Source organism: Phyllostomus hastatus, unplaced genomic scaffold (assembly GCF_019186645.2).
Source record: "Phyllostomus hastatus isolate PE091 unplaced genomic scaffold, TTU_PhHast_1.1 phas_scaffold_78, whole genome shotgun sequence".
Taxonomy (NCBI): domain Eukaryota; kingdom Metazoa; phylum Chordata; class Mammalia; order Chiroptera; family Phyllostomidae; genus Phyllostomus; species Phyllostomus hastatus.
In genome coordinates, this window is record NW_025334041.1 from 39,358,636 (window position 1) to 39,366,481 (window position 7,846).

Below are 7,846 nucleotides of genomic sequence, written 5' to 3' on the forward strand. Positions count from 1 at the left end.
TTCAAGTTCACCCAGCTTGCAAGTAGCAGCCCAAGGATTCAAGGCCACATTATTTTTACCTCAGTGCTCATGCTTTTAATCATTACATTTTATGTAGACCTTCTATTCCTAGTCTCAACCCTAATTACTCATGATTTACTATGGAATTTAGAGTGGTGGTGTTCTCTTTAGGAATTTTTATATTACATTCATGGAAATAATTGTTTTCTATATCATATATACTATACTTTGGCATTTAGGTCTCAGAATGATGGTAGCTTCATAAAATAAATTGAAATGTTATTCCTCTTTGTCTAGATTCTGTAATAATTAATAGTGTGGAGGTCATATATTCCTATAAATTATGAAATAATATATTTCACAAATGTATAATCAAACTGTCTGGCTTAAGAATAATTTTGAGAATATTTTTAAGTAAATATATTTTTGTCTTGAGATAATCACAAATTTACATAGGAGTAAGATTTTTTAATGAATGATTTGAAAGTTAGTTTCCCACCCTATAGCTTATCAACTTTAAATAACTTATTGTATAATTTTTATAAAGAAAGGCTTTCCGTTTAGACAACAATGCAACCATTAAAATAAAAAAATTAACACTGATAAATTTTTTCAGATCCCATTCAAGTTTTACTACTTGTTCTAAAACTGTCTTTTGCAAAAAGATTCAGTTTATAATTACTGGCTTTACTTAGCTGTCATATCTCTTTACTCTTCTTAAGCCTGGAAGAATTATTCAGTCCTTGCCTGACTCTGGCAACTTTGACACTGTTATAGTTTGTAATTATTTTGTAAAATGCCTCTCAGTTTGGATTTGTCCAATGTTTCCTCATGGTTAGATTTGATTCTGCATCCTCAGCAGGAATGTAAGATAAGTGGCTGCATCCTCCTCTTTGCATCCTTTCAGGCAATACATGATTTCAATTTTCCCCATCAATATTGGTGGTTCACTTTGATCACATGATTAAGATGATATCTACTGGGACTGTGCAATGGAAAGTTACTCTGTTACTTTGAAATTAGTAGATATTTTGTGTGGAGATAGTTTGAAGCTATGTAAATATGTTTTTCTTCATTACATTCTTAATTTATTCATTAATTCATTTATTTTTGTAGGACTTCATGATTTCTCATTTTATTCACTGTTCTGTAATCCATTGCTATCAGTATTGTGTTGTTCATTTTGTTTCCAGTGTAGCCAATGAGAGCAATTCCAAGCTGACTCTTACACTTTTTCACATGACTATAACATTTTTGAGCAATTCCTTGTCTCTGGCACAAGATACCCCAGGTTCATCTTGTAATTTCCCTGCTCCTGACATGATATTACCATTTCCTCCAGGAGCTTATTATAAAAGATTGGGGCTTTCTCTCCCCTAACACAACCCACTGTGTTGTGGGATCTTGCACTAACAGCTGTGGGAGTCAGAGCTTGGAGCACTGGCACAAGCAAATGATGGTACTCTAGTTTCTGAATAGTTGTGGGTAATGAACTATCCTTTGCTTCCACCTCAGGAGTCTTGAGTCTATTCATCACATTATGGCAAGATAGGTTGTAAACTTGCAAGTAGGGCCAAATACCAGATACTGTATAGTTATTACAAGAAATGCATTTGGCTACTAATAACAGAAAATCCAAATATCAATGCCTAAAATAGAAATTTATTTTTCTAATATAAATAATGAATCAATCTTAAGATAAATGATCCAATAATGGTGCAATTGCTAAAACATATCATCAAGGACCTGCGCTCTTTCAATTTTTCTGTTCTTCCCTCTTTATCAAGCATGTTTTATTCTCATGATTCAGGCATTGTGTCTATTTGCCAGACCTGAAAATGAGAGAAGAGAAAGAAGCAGTGGATAGGACCATGAACAGTACCAAAAAAAAATTTCCCCTGGGAAACCTGACCTAGGCAGCAGACTTCCACTTACCACTCATCACATTGATGGCCCGAGGACCTAAGGGCAAAAGTTTAAGGATACATTGTAGGTCAGCCACTGCATCATCTCTGCCATAACTATCATCTTATGGTCATTAGTCTTCTTTGAATATGTTACAAAACTTTTTCATTTCTATTTTGTGGATTTCTTTCCTTTGTCTGAACTTGAATAGATTGGCCAGCTATTGACTTCTCTGATTGGTTGCTTTGTTTGAAAAAATATCACTACAAAGGACTTCTGCTTCTGACCACAATGAAGTATGAAGAACTGAATTTACTCTCTTACCTAAAACAATTAAAAATCAACACAAAATATATTAAATAATAATTTTCTGACTTTTGCCATTAAGTGGCACAGAAGGTTGCAGCTGAAGAAGAGACATCATGTACTTGAGCTCTTTCTAAGCCCCCACAGGGTGGCAGCTACTAGGTTGATGTGCCACACTCCCATAGATTGGGCCAGAAAGGAGTCAGTGAGCCAAAGGGATGCACACAGTTTGCAATAATAGTAACAGCTTGGAGCTGAGTTTTCCAATGTTAGTCCTGACAAGGCAACATAGATATGTGGGCTAATTGTTACCTGTACACACAATGGGGGTACGTTATGAGAAGTATCATGAGTTTAGAGGATCCCCCAATCTTATTAGGTGACCACTAGCAAGCCTGACCAACTTTTGTCCTGAAGGACGTTATATTTACCATTTGGGAGGGGCAACCAAGACCTCCCCTAAGGAACCTTCTGCCTAGTGTTGACTAGAATTGCTGAAATTAAAATTCTCTTAGAGATCTAAAAATAAGCATATGTTAAAGAATATATGTTAAAGAATATATATAAAAAAGAGATTTTTTAAATAGTTTCTTACTCTAAACATCTCTAAGGGTTTTAGAAATATTAAATTAGATAATGTATTATATATTCCCAGCATATAATATATGTTTCTGGAATATTTACAAAATCTTAAATGTTTATCTTATAATAAACTGGAGATGTCCAAATTTTTAAAAAATGGTTCAGACATCTTTGCCTTTTCCCTGATCTTAGCAGTTTTCTTTGTAATAGCCCTGAAGTTTTACCCATTGATGTGCCAACGGCAATCAAGGCTGTAATACAACAGAAGGACATATACAACGTACACAACTGACACCCCTGCAGCACTTGGCTCAGGTGACTAAGAAGGACACACCACTGGACCCCACAAGACACCTGCTATGCAAGGCCACCCAGCCAAGGCCGAGAGGCACAGCAGCTCTACCAGATACATAGAAACACACACCGGGAGGAACCAAAAATGAGGAGACAAAGAAATGTTACAAATGAACAAACAGGACAGAACTTCAGAAAAAGAACTCAAATTTTTTTTTAAAAACACGCACTTTTAAGTGATGTACTCTTTCCTGGGAAAGGTTTCCTTTCAAAAGTTTGTTATTTATTGACTGTAAAATGGCAACGACAATAGCAATATGAACAGTGCTTCCTACCATCACACTTTGCTATTACTTAATAGCGAAAATTTACTAATTTTATTTTGTATATAAATATTCAAAACTACATGGCACAAATCTGGTTTATGTCATCCATCTATCAGTGTGAATGTATAGCATTGCTAAAGATTATATGGCTGGGTAATCCTTATAGGGAGCAGGTATTAGTAACATACTATTTAACACTCATTTCTTGGGTTAAATTCAGCCATATATTTATTTCTACTGACAGCTCAATGAATAGCAGCCTTGATAAGAGTCTATGGGAGATAAACATTTGAATTTCACAATATATATATACCAATTTGAATAATTCCATAAAGCTTTCCTGATAATATTAAGTTACCATATGTGATTATTTAGAATTCAGCTGTAAACAAAGCTTTAGGTGATAAATATGCTGATAGTTTTTCCTTATTTACAATAAATGGTCTAGCTTGGAAATATCTATCATATATATGAGCAAAGTGTCAGTTTTTTTTAAGACAATTACTATCCCTTACTCATCTTTATGTTCCCCTTAGCGTCACTCAGAGTACTCTCTCTATACTAGACATTAAATATACTTGTCAAATGAATGCATGGGGATGAATAATATCCACTTCCCCTCAAATATTTATCCTATGTTCAGTTATGTTTAATAATATATTCTGCAAATTTACCACTGGAGTTAAAATTAACTCACTCATTACTATGTTTTGAGTCTTGATTTTAAAAAGCAATTGAAAAAGCAAGAAGGCTGCTAAAACTGGTCTGACACCGACAGCTGGGACTCAGGGTTGTCAGAAGCTGGCCTGCTGTTCACAGGTAGGCCATGCTGTTGTTCTGTTGGACATGAACATTCTTACAGCATGTCGACATGAGACAAGTGCACTCTGAGACAAAACAAGGCCACTTTATAATTTGCTTTAAACAGACAAAAGCAAGTTCTCTGTCTCATCTACAAACTACCACACACCTCTCCCAGAAAGTAAGTGTGTTGCTTTTTAAATATTTTTTAATTTATTGATTTTTAGGGAGAGGAGATGGTGTGGAGAAGAGAGAGAGGGGAAGAGACAGAGGAGAGAGAGTTGTTCTTCCACTTAATCATGCATTCATTCATTGCTTCTTGTATGTGTTCTGACCAAGGATTGAACCAGCAACCTTGGTGTATCACAACAATACTCTAGCCAAATGAACTACCTGGCCAGAACAGTTGCTTTTTTTTTCAAACCAATTACAGCTTTATTCTTATTCTAATCTGCTTTCTCTATAGATATTTATTGAGCTACCCAATCTTAAAATTGTCTCCACTCTCTGTTTTCTGAAATCACTTCCAAATAAGATGGGTCCTGGATTGTCTTGGGGACTGAGAATACTCAGTGGCACCTCTCTTTTCTCTTTAAAAAAAAATTAAAGCTAAAGAGGAGTTGAAAAAACAGATCAAAAACAGCCATAACACCCCATCTAGATTTATCAGTTGTTAACATTTTGCTATGTGGTAATATGTGTCTGTGATACATTATATATGTATATATATGTATATATATTTGAGTTGTAGACATACCTATATAGTTATGTTTCTCCTAGGAATAAAAATAATTTCCTAAATAGCTTTGATTTATGCACAATAGCAGTCCTCCCTCACCACCACCTCCCAAAGATTTCATTCCCTGATGCCAAAAATCTGTGAATAGGTATGTTACATGGCTAAAAAGACTTTTCAGATATGATTAAGTTAAGGACCTTGAGATGGGAAAATTATTCTGGGTAATCTGAGCAGGCCCAATCTAATTATTTGGATCCTTTTTAAAAGTAGAAACCCTTCCCCTGCTGTGATCAGAGGGAGATGTGTCTATGGAGGAAATGGGAAGAGAGATGCAACATCACTAACTTCAAAGACGGAGGAGGAGAGCCCTGAGCCAGTGAATGTTGATGGCCTCGAAAAGATGGGAGTGGCAAGAAAAGGAATCTCCCTCAAGACCTCCAGAAAGGTACACAGCCCTGCCAATACTTTGATTTTCTCTCAGTTTGGCATTCGTAGTACTTCTAACCCACAATACTTAAACAATAATAAAAAAAATTAAAAATCTTTAAGATAATAAATTGCTCTTGTTTTTAACCAAATTGGTATTGAAATGTTGAAAAGCTATAAACAATGGTAAGTGCAGAAAGAAAGAAAAATATTGGCAAAAATATGGTAATGTAGTAACACAGGTTTACTGTGTTAAAACCTGGGTACCAGGTTTTGAAAGCCCTGCAATGGCAAACATTTTTCTGTTCAAAAGTTTTATAGTTGGTGATATTTTGGAAACTTTGTTCTCAAGAGCTTAATCTGACATAATTGATAACATAAAAAGTTTAAGGAAAATACACTGGCTCTAGTACTTAGATAAGAGCATGAGGTAAGGAAGTGCAGTAGGAGAGAGAATGGAACAGGTAGAGAATGAATTCCCAGAGGGCCGGCCTTGTGTCTTACTTCTTGGGCAATCTAAGAAAGTGTGTAGCCATGCTGATCAGTGACTATGCACTAGTGTAATAAGAAAAGAAATCCTTTAGAAACAAAAAAGACTCAATAAGACATGACTTATGTCCCCAACTTAATTGTAAATCCTCCCAGTTCTGGGTTAACATTTAACATCTTTCTTTTAATCTCAGTGTCTAGGTCAGTATCTCCATTAATGATCAAAAATGCTTACTACAGAGAGCAGGCTGATGGCTGAAAGGAGAAGTTAGGAGGTGGAGGGGTTGAACAAAAAAGGAAAGGACTCATGGACATGGACAACAGTGTGGAGGTGGAAGAGGGTATATTGGGATTAATGGCAATGGAGATATACAATAAAATACATAAATAAATCTTTATTTGTTGATTATTGGCAGATTGTGTGATATTACTTCAACTCAATAATGAACTGGAGCACTGGAGAGAAGCCAGAGTAAGAGATATTTGAAGTACCAGCAAACAGGTGATGACTAAATCCTTAAGTATGAATCAATGAAATCTTAGGAAATAGTCTCTATGTTGAAAAGCTGTGAAGGGATGATCTAGTGCTTTCTATGTTCACCCAGAATTTGAATCTCAGTTTTCTTACTTCTTCAACAGAGTCTTTATACTGTACCACCATTGTCTGATTAAAAACATTAAGAAACTAGTAATTATTAATAATTTTTAATCAAAAAATATAGCTACCTCCTACCTTGCTATGAATACTAATTAGGAAACATTTCTAATTATGTAAATCTTAAAGAAGCAAGTACTGAAGAAGTAAAAGTATTTGGTAAAATGATTTAGAAAAAAATTAAGATACTACTTTTCTGTTAGCAATGATTCATATGCTTTTATTTGTTTCTAACAAAAGAACCATGATCTCTGCCCACTCATTAAATCATCTGATTGCACATTTGGTTTTTTAAGAGTTCCCAAATGTCATGAAGTTTTAATATGTTATTTGTGTGTGGGAGTGTGTGTGCATGTGTATGTATGCATTATTTAGGGGACGGTGTGTTTGCTAATATATTTAAGACAGCATGGCTGCATTTTATATGGCACATAATCTCGGTACTGTGAAACATTGTCATGGTTACCTGCAAAGCAGCAAGGATGTATGTGGGTGAAAGACAAGGTTCACAGTATAAGAATAGGCACTTTAGCAGAAGCCAAAGATTGTGGACAAAGAGAGGAAGAGGTAGGAAGACAGGAGGAAGTGTGAGCAGATGGATGTTCAGCTGGTTTTTAAAATAGGGATTGACTAAGTAATTACTTTTTATAGCCATGTTCTGATAATTATTAGTTTTCAATGGCTGCATCTCAGAAATTTCTTCCTTTATGGAACTGCCCCCCACCCCCTGCAAATAGGAAGAAAGATAAGAATAAGAATATGTTAATAAAGTAAGAGAATTGTTTAAGGAAATGATGAATGTGTTCATTAGGACATGATGTTGGCCCTTACTTCAGACATTTTGAGATTTTCACATTTAATAATCTAGTTTATAAACAATACATTTACCTAGAATAATGTCATTTTTTGTGTTTAAAGTACTTTGAAAAGATAATTTGTTTATAAAGCTTCTCTTAAAATAAAATGTATTTTTATAAACATTGAAAGCTTTAGTTATTGCTATTGTTTAGATTTGTCAAAATCTAGGTTAATTCAACTCATTTACTCATTGAGTAACACATTTACTCATTAATAGTTTACTCATTGTTTCACTTTGTTTCTTACTCTTCAGCCACTTAGTCAGAGAGCAATATTCTGTCATTGTTTTTATGCTCCTGTACGTATTTAAAGGAAAAAGAAAATGACTAAAAAGAACTAGTTTTCTTTTTTATAAAATTTAGATTATGCAATAACAAATGCAGCAACTATATATCCAGCCCTCAACAATTACCAGTCTAAGCACTGGAATAACAGACACTAATAAAATATGATCTCTGTTAGTGA